This window comes from Lathamus discolor, chromosome Z (assembly GCF_037157495.1).
Source record: "Lathamus discolor isolate bLatDis1 chromosome Z, bLatDis1.hap1, whole genome shotgun sequence".
In the NCBI taxonomy this organism is placed as follows: domain Eukaryota; kingdom Metazoa; phylum Chordata; class Aves; order Psittaciformes; family Psittacidae; genus Lathamus; species Lathamus discolor.
In genome coordinates this window covers 46,751,776-46,768,020 of record NC_088909.1, presented here as the reverse complement: position 1 = coordinate 46,768,020, position 16,245 = coordinate 46,751,776, and positions in this window count along the sequence as shown.

Sequence of the window (16,245 nt, the reverse complement as noted above, 5' to 3'; positions counted from 1 at the left end):
GGCCCTTGCTGTTTCTGAAGTAATTAAGCCTTTAAAAGAATAATTTACTACTGTTTGGCAGTCTTCAATTTAAGTAATAGTATCTGTAATGATGTGTTTCATTGCTTCTGGTGGGTTCTTTACAATTTAAAATGATGGGTACAGAAGAAAGATTTATTAAACATATAGCATCTGACAGATTTTGATTTCTAGTAGTACCAGCATTGGCAGTAATTGTAGCACTTCCTTTCAGCACTATGGTGTTTTAGTAAGCTATGATTTATTGTAGTGATACAGAAATATTTCATATCCAAATTGCTCTAGTATATCATGTTATACAGGTAAAAAGAATTCTGGGCATGAAATGTGTAATAATAATGCTTTATGGTTCTATGGGCACTTTCATCAATGTTAACTGCTTGACAGCTGCCAAGATAAAACTTGGAGTAAGCACTGTGTTCTGTAAGGCTGCTGTAACTGTGCCTTTATTTTTCTTTCCTTACTTTGAAATAGGTTTTTGATTCTCAAATGTGAGTCACTGGAAGCGTGTCATATTTCGCAAGCCTGATGTTTCTCCATATTGTTTTACAATGCCATCATCACATTACTTGTCTTGGGTTTGTAATGTATCACTAGCAGAGTATCATCATATGTTAAAAACAAAACTTTAATTCCATAAAGGCTATGAAGCTACACCACTTCATCTTATACACTGTCTGAATTATAAGATTGTTAAAAGTTATAAAATACCAGGGCCATTGTAATTGCATATAATTCTAAGAGACCATGGTTAAAATAACCAACTTAAGGTCAACAAATTATAAGTCACTATATGTGGCCTTCATGAATAATGAAGAAAGTGGTTTATGGGGAATTTTGTTTGTGTTTTTTTGTCCTTTCCTTTATGTGACTTCAGAAAGATGGAGTATATCATATGTGCTGTCACTTCTATTAAATCACTTGTAAAATGGCTTAGACTTCTCCTGTCATCTGGTGCACTTATGCAGAATAAATGTGTCCTATGCTTCAGATAAGTGTCTTCCTTTTGGTGAATAGTTTTTAAGCTTTTTAGATTTTGTATCCAAACACAATTTGAAGTGTCACAGTTTCCACTCTAATGGTCAAAGCATTTATTTAGATGATACAGCAACGTGTTTTCAGAATAGTGCAGCTGGAGCAAGAACTGTTTTTTGCTTTGAGCACATTTGTTTACAGGATATCAGAACTATTTGTAATTGCATATCTTACTGCAGTGAGCATTTAGCACACAGTCATTCGTTTGGATCCTGTTTTTCATACTGTCTGCAGTTGCATAAGATTCCTTATGTGAAAAGATCTAGCAGTAAAGCCTAGCTGTAAGGAAGTGTAGAGTCAGATTTATTTGTTTTCAAGGCAAGAAAGCTAAAACTTAGCTAAAAAAGATAAAACATCACATCTTAAAATTGTGTTGGGGTTGGGTTTTGATTTTTTTTTTTCTTTCTCCGATTATTCCCTACAATAAAGATTTTAGTTCTCCAAACACTTTTGCACATCTCTTTACTATGTCTGTGGTCTCTCTCCCATGGAACTACTTACACCTAAAGGTAAGTACATAAGTGTTTGGAAAGCATGCCTTTGTCAATATCTCTAAGTTCCAGTGATTGATACTTCTAGCCTGATAATGCCCAGAAGTGCAAATCATGATATGCAGCCTGTGGCTCTGGGCTCTTAAGGGAAAAGAGGGGAAAATTCCTTCATTAAAAAGGCAAATGAGAAAATGAGAGAGTTGTGAAGCAGCATCCTGTCATGTGTGTATGGTGAAGAATTGATCCAGCTTTGTTCTTTTCTTGTGAGGTTTTTTATTATTATTAATATAGTTGTTGGGGGTTTTTTGACAAGGAGAAGGTAGGGGAAGAAGGAAATAGGAAGAGTGAAACAGAGAAAGTTTGCAAATCGTTTAGGAGGTAAATAGCAACTCAGTAAAAGTAACACCCGGAAAACAACTAATGTACTCATCATTGAGAATGCGTGTGCATGCTATTGGTCCCCACCTTCAAAATACCGGAGAAGATTCTTAACAGTCAAGAGAAAAAGTGGGGCTTGCAACCATTGAAGAAAAAAAGTGGGGCTTGCAACCGTTGAAGAAGACAGTGATAATGACAAGTACAAGAGTTTTTCCTTTACAAGTCATAATGAAAGCAGTCAGGTGTTTAGAGCTCTTTTGTATGAAAAGGGATAATTTTAGAAAAAAACTGACTATGTTGAACCAGGGAGAAGGCTGCTTTGAGGGTGGTTTCAAGTGGACAAAAAAATGGTGGTGGTTTGTTTCAAGGTGAGTGAAAGGTGAGGATAAATGATATTTCTCTCTTCAACTCATTCTGGAGCCTGCTGTGCTGACAGACATACAAAGTTAGCTTCATGGAAGTATGGCTTAAAAGATCCAGAGAAAACAGATGTGTGTAGTTTCAGTGTCCCTGAAGTTCAGCATTGTTATTCACATACTAAACACAGTGTCTGATCAAGGACCTCATCTATCTAGTAGGTTTCTAATCAGTGAGATGCAGTGTTATTGAAAAGATGAATTAATTTACTATATTACAGTGCACACTACATAAGAAAGTTATCTTAAGCTGCCTACAAAGATTTGGGGCCAGTTCTTCATCTGCGTATTTCCTTTTAGCTTTGAAAGAGATTTCATGCTTATGCATGTGCGGTTCCCTACAAACACAACTTAGGTACCACCCTATTTGTTGCATGTTTCAGGTTGTTATATACTAAAATGCATGAAAATATATACTGAAGTAAAGAAAATATTGTGTTCGAGTTGTAATATTCTTCCTGGAGATGTTGCAAATTAGATACCAGCTTTCTGAGAAATACATACCATGATCTTTTGTCTATATGAAATAATTTTGTCTGGATTTTCAGAAATTAAACCTGTGCAGTAGCTAAAGGAACTCTGCCAGTATTTTGTAAGAGTCTAGAAAAGGCCACTAATGCTGCTTACAAGATAATAAGTGCTCAGGCAAGTATATATAGTTTGTTCTTTTCCCTTTGTATCTTTTGTTTGAACAGTGTTACAGTCATTTATAGACTGCTGTACAGTGATACTCGTTAAGAATTTCTGTGTCACAGTATCTAGGAAAGTTAGATGGTTTCTAGCATTTGAAAAAGAAAAGCAGTATCTTGACAAATATGATACAATAATTCTGCATATATTTACATATTACTGGTGTTTGCATGGGTGTTGTCAACGTTCAAATGAATGGCATTGATGCTGTCTTCTTTCCCTCTATGTTATCTTATTTGAAGTCGATTCTTCGTATTCCAAGTGGTATGTTTTATAAAAATCCTACTCTGGAGTGCTTCGTACATTCTACATGTTCTGTCCAGCAACTTGTTACAGAAATCACCCTTATGATTTTTCACTGGTTTTTGGTTTTTGTTTTGGTTTTATTTTTGTTTTTAAATGCTGGTAATGAATGGTAATATAAGTGTGTTATTTTTGATAAAGGAATTCTAGATAATTTGGAAATAATTCTGGATCTCAGTTTTGGAGAGCTGCACTGATGGCAGTGGGACCCTTTTACACTGTGTTGGCCTTGGCTGAACACCTCGTGCCCTCCACCCTGCTCTGTCACTCCCCTCCTCAGCAGGATGGGAGAAAATAAGATGAATAAAAAAATAGTAAGTCCAGATAAAGGCAGTTTGATAAATCAAAAACAGAACTGAAGGGGAAAAAAAAAAGATTTATTCTCTGCTTCCCATAAGTAGGCAGTGTCCAGCCACTTCCTGGGAAGTAGGGCTCCAGTATGCATAGCAGTTGTTCTGGAAGACAAACATTGTAATAATAAATGCCCTCCCTTCTTCCTCCTTAGGCTTATTGCTGAGCAGATGGTCTGGAATATCCCTTTGGTCAGTTTGCGTCAGCTGTCCTGGCTGTGTCCCCTCTCAGTCTCTTGCGCACCCCCAGCCTACTGGGTGAGGCTGAGGATGTTGGAGAGACAACCCTTATACTATGCAAGCACTGCTCAGCAATAGCAAAAGCATTTGTGTGTTATCAGCACTGTTCTAGCCACAAATATAAAGTGCTGCACTATGGGGTATGCTATGAGGAAAATTAGCTATCCCAGCCAGACTCAATGCACCTTTACATTGCCAAGCTGGATGTTCAGAGTTGCCTGAATGATCTCAACACTGAATTGCCATTATTGAAAGAGGAACCAAGAGACCTGACACGAAAAGCTGGGGATTTTCAACCCTTTGTTGAAAACTTCTGAGCTTTCTGTTGTTGGAAGGGAGCTTTCAGCATTAGGGAACTTTTCAGTATTGTTTTTAGACCTCACAGTATTAAGCTAGTGGAAATGAGTAGTGTTTTAAGTGTCAGCAACCCCCCTAAGCCCTGAAGACTACACAAAGCATTTTAAAACAAGAACTTCTTACAAAATGCATAGAATATACATAATGCATGGAAATGCAGCTGTCTGGAATGACAATTTGCTCATACTGCTGTCAGTTCTCAATATTTAATTCATCAGAAACTGATGCTGATGACATGCCTTCCACTTGCCATTTGTGTTCTCTGTATTTCCTGTGAAGCAAGACCTGCTAAGTCTTAACTGTAAGTATTTGTTCTTAGTACAATGCCATTAAATGTTTTACTGGGTTTTGGTTTTATCACCCATTGACACTAAGCAGTGTAACATGTCAAAAAAAAAAATAGAAACAGTCTGGGAGATCTAAATTGGTCTGAATTAACAGAGCAGGTCTCTGAGCAACCTGATGTAGCTGAAGACGTCCCTGCTTATTGCAAGGGGGTTGGACTAGATGACCTCTAAAATTCCCTTCCAACCCAAACCATTTTAGGATTCTATAAAAAGGAATCGAATTTGTGATTGTGAGCTAAGTGGTATAAATAGCTCAAGGATCAGATATGTTAGTATCATTTTACTGGGAAATGTGTTCAGAAATATGACCACATTGTGTTTTAGATTTTGAAATGTTTAGTGTAATTTTAACATACTGAAACTTTTGTTATTTCTTCAGTCTTTAGATTGCTTATACTTTGCTGGATGCCATATTCTCTCCACGTCTGGAAGCATACCTTAATTACATAATGTTTTGGATGGCACATCTCACAGTATTTTGGTTGACAAAGTAATGATTTGGAACGTGAAACAGATTACAGAATCCCATTTGTATTGTTTCATCCATTAAGTTATAGATAATTCTCATTAGAGGCATAAAAGCCTTACATTCATTATTGTTTTTCAGATCAAAATAGGCTTTGGTGGATTTGGATCAAACCTCACAAATGCTACCTGGAATCTGATTTATTTTTGTGTCAATTTTTATGTATCTTAAAATGTAGCCCTGGTTTGTAGCAGAAGCAGCAGAGTAGAAACAGAGCAGATGTTTCTCTGATTGTATCTAGAGATGTGTTGATGGCATTCTTAGAAAGAAATTTTGGCTTGGCAAACTCTGGTGGCATTTTTCTGCTCATTAAAACATCAGAGTGATAAAGTCCATGTACTGCTCTGTTCCAAAACGTTGAGGCTTCTTTAAACATTAGCATTCTTATGATTTAATTGGTACTGCAGGCTTCTAGGGAACTCAATTTTTACAGATCTCTTCCTTCACATCTTTCCTTCCATCACCCTGACAAGTGAGAAAAAAATCACCCCGAAGACTGCCAGTTGTGGCTGCTGCTGAAGGCAAGGGATTACAGTGAATACTCAAAATTCAGTTCCAGGAAAGCTTTTTCCATTCTGGGGCTATGCCCTGTCTCTCTCCCAGTTGACAGAAAAGCCAGCACTTTCCTAGATTTAGCAGTGTTTTGTGTCAAAATTTTCTAACTTCAGACAGCGTAGCCAGGGAAGTGATAGCTTTGTATGCATCCCTTTGTAGAAGACCTTAGTAGTGTTTAAATCCACAGTTTATGCACAACTGTTGTGCTCATATATTGCTATAAAAGCAGACTGATATATCATGTGACATGCAAACTACTGTTTTCACACTTAAGATACCAGTCTGTAAATTTGAACTAGTAAATCTTGAATGTGAAGACAAAATTGGTACTCATTTCATAAACACATTGGCTATGTATATTATGCCTAATGCAGCAAATGTTCCCCTAGAGGATAAACAATGTCATCCACAGCTAAAGTGTTGTCTTTTAATGACATGGTTCATTAATTATAATGTCATTAGGAAATTAGATTCAAACGGTTTAGAAAAGCAGAATGAGTGTTTGAAATGTAAGTTAGAACTTGGATCTTTTTTCTGCCTCTTTAGTATCAGTGTAAACTCAGTTCTTACAAAGTGGTGTTTGCCTCTGTCAAAGCAGGATATAGAAGAGCACATGAATAGCACATGAACGGCGCGTTGGTGAAGCCTTCCAGCAGGGGTATCCTTGTTGGCTGACCTTCTCTTCTCTCTGTCTTCTGTCTGTGATGCTTCCCCATTAATTGCTTTTTCTGTCTGAGTAGGATTTTTACATTTGGTAGTGCAGAATTTGTACATTTGGCATCCTGTGAGGATCAACTTGGCTAAGTTTTTGTAGTGAGACTGAGTGTCCACACATGGCCTTTTCTGCCAGAAGGTATGAGTGGTAAAAGAGACATTTCACAGTCATGATCTGCTTAAATGAAGCTTATCCATAGCTGTAGCTGTACCTCTTACAAACTCAAAGATAGAGGCATGATTCATGCTACTTCTTTCAGATCTAATATAGGTCTGCGTGGCTACAGACATTATCACAAGTCATATTTCAGGCATGACCTGGATGACCAAAATTTTTGGGGGTCCCAGGCCTGAGTTCTAGAGATAGATGACCATGGCTTTCAGATCAGTTTATTATAAAGAACTCCTCTCTGAAAGCTGGGACAGGAGCAGGTCATCTGTAAGGGACAGCTAAGAAGACAGGCACAAGTTCATACTGTGAACTTCCAGTTTATTCAAGCTGGAATAAACCTGAAGTTAAAGTTTCAGCTTTCCTTTTTTTCCTTTCTCTTCCATTCCCATTGACTCTTTCAAAGATTTACAAAAAGTTTTAGCTCCTCAGTGACTTATATCACTACCCCATTGCTACACAGAGATCAGTGGCTCAGCTGCAGGCCCCATTTGTATTTTTCACAGGTTATCATTGGGAAAGTAAGTGACAAGTCCTCACTGGAACAGCTTCCAGCAGTATAATGACAACTGTGTATCTTCCAGTGGATGTTGTTGCTTCAACTATTAAAACATCAGTATGCTGACAAGAAATCAAGTGCAACTAGCTCATCCTGAATCACAGCAAGGTCAAAATCATGCTGAGAGATGATGCTTTGATACCTATCTGAGATACAGTTTCCAGCAGTATACAGACCTCCGCCATCACTCTTTGTAGGCTTGGCATCCTATCTGAAATTGGATAATTGGGTAGCATCAGTATCTACAATTGCCTTATTTAACATTTTATTTCCTGGAAACTTTGACTCTCCCTGCTGTGCAAGGACCTGGTTATCAGCAACCAGTGGATTTTGTTGAGATCTTGAACAAATCTCAGGTGCTGCAGTTGAAGCTGGCCAGCTAACGCTGTTAAAAGCACTTCAGTCACTGAGCTCCTATTCAGCTTTGCATCTGCTTTTCCAGTAGGATCACCTTCAAAGTTGTGAATTGTCTGAGTGAATTGAATGAAAGCAATTGTCCTTCCCTAAATCTGTGCTTTTGTCACCTACTAGTATTCCCTTTCTGTATCTACCTAGCAGTAATGTCAGCAAAACAAATTTGATAGAAAGTAGTAGGAAGTATGTTTTCAAAGGGTCACAGCTACAGAAGATAAAATGATGCCTTGAGGATTAAAGAAAAAAAAAAAAGGCAAGCTTCTGGCCTGAGTAATGCCAGCTGCTGTCAGTAATGTCGTATGCTGTTGGAAGTATCAAGCAGGTAATGGCTGTAGGACTGAGTGCATGCCCATGATTCTGGATAAAAAGTTGAAATTAGTTTAATTACTTGCTTGATTCCAAAACTGTAGTCCACTAACCAGTTAAAAATTATCCGTATTTTGTTTTCTGAATAACAGATGTGTTTGGAAGGCATCATATTTCAGAATAATAGAATTGTTTTCAACAGAACTCAAGGCTTCCCAAGGAAGTGTTTTCCAAAATTTTTTTAGGGAGGGAAGAAGAAGTCTTTTAGATATTATCTAAGTCTTTTAGATACTCCAGTGTCTTTCCAAAGAATGTGATTCAGGAAATGAGAAACAATCTTATCTGATTGTAGATAGCTATAGATCATGAGGTATTTGCTGTTTTCTTAAGAACATTTTCCCTACAAACTTCTAAGGATAGCAGACCCTAGTTATTGGAAGCTGCCAGTCCTGCAGCAGAAGAAATTAGTGTAATCTATGCAAGAGGAGTCTGTGACTGAGGAGCTGGAAGAAGGCTTCCCATGCTGTTGCATCCATCTCTGACCCAGACCCAGCTATTTATAGAAGCTCAGAAACTGCAGTGGCAGTTCCATTTCCCTCATAAAAAATATTAGCACTTGAAAAAACAGGTTTTTGATATTTTGATAATTCGGAACAGCCTCAGCCTGCAAAGTGCGGTAAGAAGCTCTGAAAGAAACTGCCTGAAATAAGTAGCCAGAAAATGCACATGGGAGTAGGGTGAGTGGGCTAACAGACATGGTGAATGCCTGGTATGATTTCAGGTGTCATCAAAGCTGCCATTGACTTCAAGAGGCCTTAAATCAGGGGTAAAAGTCTGATGTTAAGAGCTATGTGGGAGCCTAGTTCAGGCTACCCCCAGGAAAGACTATACTCGACTACATCATATCTTGTGTACTTAGAGAATATGTATCAGTTTTAGCTCCATCTCATGATCAGTGTGGTAAATTCAATAGGACTTGAAGAACAGACATACTCTAGCTTGTCCTGAAAATAAGTGTATAATTATGAAGAGTCAGTGAAAAGACAAGCAGTTCATACTTATTCTGGGTGCTTTTTTTCTCCCCCCAGAAGCACTAAGAAGACAGACTGAAGAAAGTAGTAAGAACAAGCCCAAATTATACTCAGAAGCACATATTTTTACTCCTGCCTTCTGTTTCTTATTTCACTTGAAGGCAAAAGAAAAGGGTTATTAAAGTTTGCCAGTGAGAACACATAGCCCTAGCGGCTAATACCATTGACTCTGAAAGAAGTAAGGATCAGAAATGATAAAATCAAATGTGGTCTTTACTCAAATTCTAGTTGATGGGATACAGCTGAGGTAGTTTGTTTTAGGAAGAAACAGGTTCAAAAATCCCCAAGCATTAATTTTTTTATTTTAAAGAATTATTGGTATAATCATGTATGCCTAACCTTTTTTGTGAATGTACTTATAGATTGTGTATTTCTATTATTTTAATTTTTATTTAATTCCATTTTCCTGCGTTGGTTCAACCACATAAGAAATTGGAGTAGCAATATTGGACTTTGAGAAAAATCAAGAGGAACAGGAAGAAAAAAATCACATTGCTTGCACTGGAATACTCTTTGGAGACCAAGGGATTTTTTTCTGCAGAAGGACTGAAGTAGATGTTTCAGAATTGGCTAATCAAGAGACACCTAAAAACTAAGAACTATCCTGCTCTTCTCTCAGCATGACAGAAGAGTAGCTTGAGAGTTGAGTACTGTAGGGAGCTGGTTTTGGAGTTCAGCTGCTTTTACTGACCCTTTTTTCCTTTTCTCAATGTAACATCTAGAGGCCAAGAACCATGATCGCTCTGCAAGGAGTTATGAAAAGTTTTCATTATTGATTTAGTCAGCCCAACATATAACTTTAACATAGCTGCAGTTCTGAGGCTGTTATTATAGAAACTTATCCAAAGGCCATCAAAGGAGTGTTTCCTATTGAATTTCAGGGGAAGAAGCATTGGATCGAGACCGTTTGTGTTTAGTCATAATTACTCAGAAAACTTTTTTGCAGAAGACCTCTGCAATAGGTAGAATTGGAGTGGAAAAGGTAAGAAGTCTGATTAAGTACTCACAAATGATAATACCAGTCCCCCATTTTACATTAGGCCCCTGCATGTTTCTGTATGTTATTGAGAATAATGCTGATGAGAAGATTATCCTCTTTGTAACTGGAGCTACACGTTACTTCGCATTGTTTCAAGGCCTACACTCCCTAATCTTGCTTTTTTAACTCAGAACTATTCCCTGTAGCATCACTGAAAGTTACGCTGTTAATTTCTATTATTAACTACTATAATCAGCTACTATTTGGTATCATTTTCATTTTAAAAGTTTTTATTTTATGCAGTTTTAATGCTGGAGTTGATGGTTGGACCCCAGTTCAGGAATCCCCAGTACAACAGCCGTGGACATACTTGAGAAAGTCCAGTGAAGGACCGTGAAGATGATGAAGGGGCTGGAGCATCTCTCCTATGCAGGAAGCTGAGACAGCTGGTACTGTTAAGACTGGAGAAGAGAAGGCTCCCGGGGATCTCACCAATGTGTATAAACACCTGTAGGGAGGGTGCAAATAAAAGTGAGCCAGGCTGTTTTCAGTGGTGCCCTGTGACAGGACCAGAGGCAATGTGCACAAACTGGTTCCCTCACATTGGAAAACACCTTTTAATTGTGAGGGTATCTGAGCACTGGCACAGGTTGCCCAGAGAGGTGGCAGAGTCTCCATCCTATGGGATACTCAAAAGCAGTCTGGTCATGGCCTTTGGCAACTGGCTCTGGAGGTTGGACCAGATCACCTCCAGCTGTCATTCCAATCTCAAACGTTCCATGATTCTGTTAACCTCCTGTTTTCACTGAGATATTGAGCTGCTGTTACTTATTGCTTACAACCCTTTCTCATGATAAAATACATAGTAATATGATTTTCCAGTGTGTCCAACTCTTCTGTATGATTCATCCATAAGAAGACATACCAGAATCACTGCCATATGTGCTCTGTCTTTAAACTTACAAAAACAAACACTGAAGCCATCGAGGTTGTAGCAAATAGCTCATTTTCCTAAAATAGAACAAACAGCAACATTTTATCCTCTTCTTCATCATGCAGAAGTATGCAAAGAATTCTCTGCTAGTAATTAATATGGAAAATGTGTAAGAAAAACAAGGCAAAACCTATATAAATGTGGAGGCAATTCAGGAAAGATTAGTTAAACCCCCAAATCTTAAATGTCCCATTCTCAGAGTTAGCTCCAAGAGCAACATTGTACTCCATGATCTAGCTGCCGCAAATAGGACTTTAAGAATAGCAGCTTTACCAAAGGTTCTGTTCATCACATTTAAGATCATAGGCAAAGGAAATAGGTTCACTTCTGGACCACTTTCCACTGAATGACTTTCCAGAGTGAAATTCATAAAATAAACAGTCTGAATGCTGCAGTGCTGTGGCTACTAGCAGTTGCAATTGCATAAGACCACTGCACAGTTTTTCCCGTGCTTTTAGATGAAGCTGTGGTCTTTGGGCTCCATCCTTTCTAGATGAATGTCGTTAGTTCATTATGAATTATTATTGCATGTGCATATCACATACTTCATATGACAAGCAGGGAGAGCTGAAGAATACTTAGGACTTTTAAATCTTGCCTCCAAGGCTCATGCCCCCAGTGACAGAGAGGCACTGTTACTGTGTTAACTTCTGATATGTGTTATAATGGTATATGGATTGCTCTTTGAATTTATTTTCCAGGTTTAAGCTTTCAGGTTATTTCAGTACCATGATAGAAATAGGGCTATAGCTGAAGCACAGAATCATAATCACTGTGAATGTTAAAGTTACAGGTTGTACAGTATCCTGACAGCACATAATTTCTCTACAGAACACGTCTCCACGGCCGGCTTTCTGTAAGTTTAAATCAAGTTATCTGCCTTTGTGGAACTTCCTGAGAGATCAGTGGAGAACACAGCTGTTTGGGACTGACACGTTGTAGAAAAAGCAGCCATGGAATAAAGTAAATCTATTTTCCTGTGTTGTCAGTCTGACTCAGTCCTACACTATCATCAATGATCTCATTTTAAAGCATTGCACTAACTTTTTTCCTTCTTGTATTTCTTGTCTGGGCACTACACTGCTCCCTGTATGGTGCAGGAACCTTCTCTCCATGTCTTCTGTAGGGCGGGTTAACTTTTTTGTTATTACACACACACACCTTCCCCTTACTATTGAGATTATTTCAGATACTCTTACAGCATGTCTGATTTTTCCCTTTTACTTCATAATTCTCATCCCTTTTATCTTAAAGTTTAATACTCAGCTAACATCAGTTGAGCAACTTTGGAGGCAGCCCATGTGAAGGAAAACAATATAAATAAAGCTGTTCTGACATAGGTTGTCACCTTAGAAGTGCTAGAGTTGTGGACGCTGCTTTATAAAGTCATCTGTTCTTCAGCTGCTGGGAATGAAATGTGACAGTGCAATCTCTATTTGCGGTTAGCTATATAGGGCAGAGGCATGGGAGACTCCAGTGCCCTAATTCTGTTTCATGATTCTGTTTGTGACGTGGGACAAATAGCAAAAGCCCCCCTGCAGATACTGCACATGTGTTTAACTGTTCACCTGACATTTGTTCCATTGACTTCAAAGAATATATTTTTGTGTATGAAGTCGAAATCCATACTGACTCCATGTAGCATCAAGACCTGTTTTTTTCACTGACTTGGTTTCTTCATCTGCAGGATGGTCACCTGCTGTATCAGTGATGTTGATAAGAGGCTTTGTACATAAAAACTGTGAAGGAGGTGCTAATTGCCATTATTTGTTTCCACTTTTTCCTACCATTTATTCTTGGATGAATTTAAAAAAATAATACATCTGAATTGAATAAAGTCAAAGTAAAATTTAAATAAGATATGTGATACCTTACCTTTCTATTCCTTTTTTACTGAACATAATTGTCTGCCAGACAAAAGCAGCTTCCTCTTATACTACTGACTGCTTCAGGAAGTTCTAGATTTTCCCCTAAATATATAATAGCCAAGCCACCCTCATAATGTCCTAAAGAGCATACCACCTCTATGGACTTTTTTTGGCAGATGTAGTCAAAGTGAATGTTCTGGGCTGCAAGTTAAATGCTGTTTGAGTGCTTCTTGACTGCAAGTACAGTTACAAGTTTGGACTATATAAATATGTACTGAGATGTTTTGAAACAAGCCAGATTTGCTTATTATTCCAACCCAATTGCTGGTTGGGCAGTCTGCCCTACTCTCTTGTAACTTTTTATTGCAGGGAAGCTGACTAATCTGGCTCTTCCTCCATCAACAGAACTTTGTGAACTGTTCACATCCCACTTTAAGAACAAAATCAAGATCATTGTGAGTCAGCTGACCTCTAACGAATCTGCCAACACTAACAATTCTGTAATTCCAAATCTTGAGCCTGTCACAATTCTCAAGATACAAATGCTTTAGGCATTTTATGCTCCAACACCTCAGGGCACTATTATGTTTTGCCAAATCTTTGTTCTAAACAGTTACAGTTTTTCTGGATTCTCTAATCCCTCTGAGTTCTCACATTGTTAATCTTTCTTTTATGGTAGAGAACTTCTTAATAGTGCCACAAAGTAAAACAATTATCAGTCCAGTTTTTAAGAAGAAAAATCTGTTACCATTGGAAGATCCAGCATGTTGCCATCTAATATTCAATCATTCTTTTTTAATTTATTTATTTTACTGATTGTAACACATTGCAAATGTAGCAATGTCTTTCAAAGAAGGTGTCTTGGTTTTCTGTTAGGCTGAACCCTGTCTTCTGCACTATGAAAGAATATCCCTAAGAGTTTATTTTTGATCTTAATACCCTGACAGATGATGAATTTTTTGCTGCTGCTGCTTGACCTCTCTATTTACTTTGGCATTATTTTGATCACAATAGAATATTAGGTCTCTTGGCAACCCAGATTAATTTAGCTCTTGTTTTAATTGAGATCTAGTATGCACACAGTCATTCTGCCTTTCTGTCCCTCCCTCTCATTGCAGATATACACAGGCACACACACTGAAGAGTATCTTCTACATACCACAGCACAAAGCAGGAAAGCAGAAGGGGTCTGACACTTAACAACCAACTCTCCCGGCCAGTGTGTGGGTTTACCCACTGTAATTCGATTAATAAATGTAATACCTAGCACATATACTATTTCTCATCAGAAGGTATGAAAGCTTTTTACAAAGATGCATAATAACTACTGTCTCTGTAGAGACTGTTGCAGACAGAGAAATTTGCCTGTTACGTTACTGGGGAGGGTAGGTAGTCAGGGAACAGAAACCAAGATGTCAACATATAGTATCATGAAGAAAGGCATATCATTGCTGGAGTTTCATGTTTTTTTCATCCATCTTGTCTGAACTTATTTATATGACATAGTTTTGTGCACACTATTCAAGATATAAACAAGTTTAAGTCCTGTTTCTTTTAGTCTTTATCTGTCTCAATAAAAATCTTGCAGGTTGTTTTCAAAATCCTAGTTTCCAGGCCATTTTATGTTTATAGCACTACCAATTGGGTATCCATTTGCCAGGATGTAATTTAATGCTATACAGTCTAGCAGGTCTGTTTAAGTATTCAGGTGTTAAATCACTTCATTTAGCAGCACAATGTCTTTATTAGCGCTGATATTCTGCTCAACTTTTTCCCAAAATGTAAAACAAAGACAAGTAAATCTAAATCATTAGTCGCTGGTTCCAGAAAGTAATTGCACCTAGTTTCCTTGTTTGCATTCTTTATCAATGCTCCTGGTATTCCTGCCTTGTAAATCAAATGCCCTTTTTTAGCAACTTTTATCATGCAGACAACTAAAAGATATTATTCGCAGCCTTTTTTTTTTTTTTGATACATTTGGTATTTGTTGTGTTTCTCGTAAAGGCTGCCAAAATTCACTCCTCTTTGAAGATTATATTATTTTGAGTGTTTTATATAATCATGTCCTCTTAATGTCAACATCTATTCTCCAGAATGTTTTGAAATCATCTGGGATATTTCAGTAATTGATCTGACTTTCCTCAAGTAGGAAGAGAAACCTTAAAAGCTTAGAAAAATTAAATCTTAATTCCATTCCTTTTGGGTCATTTTTTCTGAGATTTGTAAGAATATATAAAACATTATTATTGTATTTAATAAAAAATACATTTTAGGTAAGTCCAGTAGTCAAGCACTCAAGGTAAAAAATACTAGTGATTTTTGTCAACAAACTTACATGGCAAAATACTCCAAACATGACTTTTAAGTGTCTGTAACAATAGCATAATGAGGGTTGTGTTTTTCATTGTCTTTCAGATATTCTATATTATATTTGTTCTTTTGAGGGGCTTCAATGTGGCCAATCCTGAAAACCCAACCTGTGTTCTAAAGTAAAGCTGGTTTTGTCCTGATCACACCATACCATGCATAATAAAGACTGAGAGGTTACCTAATAAATCTGCTTATCTTACACAAATGGAAAAGTATCTAGCTCATTCTCCCACAGGTGTGTTGCTTCTACACAACTACCAGGAATTAAAAGTGGTAAAAAATATGTTTTAGTCACAGAAATATAGAAAAAGGAAGAGCAACCTCAATGTATACTCAATATAGACCAGGAGGAAGGCTGTTGGAAGGTGGCCTTTTTATATAGTCATTTTGCTGACCATAATCAAACTTCGATTTTAAACAAATGTAATTGTACCATTCTTGGTGTAAAAAAGGTTTAGGAACTGTTTTCAATGCAATGTAAATTTACCATTGCATAAACTGAAATTAAGTAAGCTTAATAATAATAGCTTTTTTGAAATGGTAACTTCTACATGCTTATTCATGGTAGGTGGCTACATTTCACTAACTTACTTTTTTTCTCAGGTATATACCTTAATCATGTGTCAAGCAAAAATATGTTACAAAATTCTAGTGAACCAGATCTAATAGATCCAGTATTATACCCTGTTTCATGCCGAGTCTATCCCTTCTGACTGATTCACCATTTATTTGCAATCTTCTTAGGATAGAAAGGTAACATACTACATAGCCATCAGATTAAATTCCAGAATTCTGTACCTGTCAATATGAGCAGATTTTAACACAAATGAGTAGAGATAAATGTTTTGTGACTCAAGTTGAAATTGTGTTCAGGAAAGATTATATTACCTACATACACGTCAACATACCATTTCCCTTTCTAGAAAACTCTCTTTTACAAAAAAAATTTATGGAAAATAGCCATTGACCACACTCCATGGAAGACAGATACACTCTGAAAATGTGACTTTCAATTTTTTTTGTTCAAAGGTTAAAAAGGCTTTGTGGAAAAGCTGGATTCTCCTGCTGAACCTGA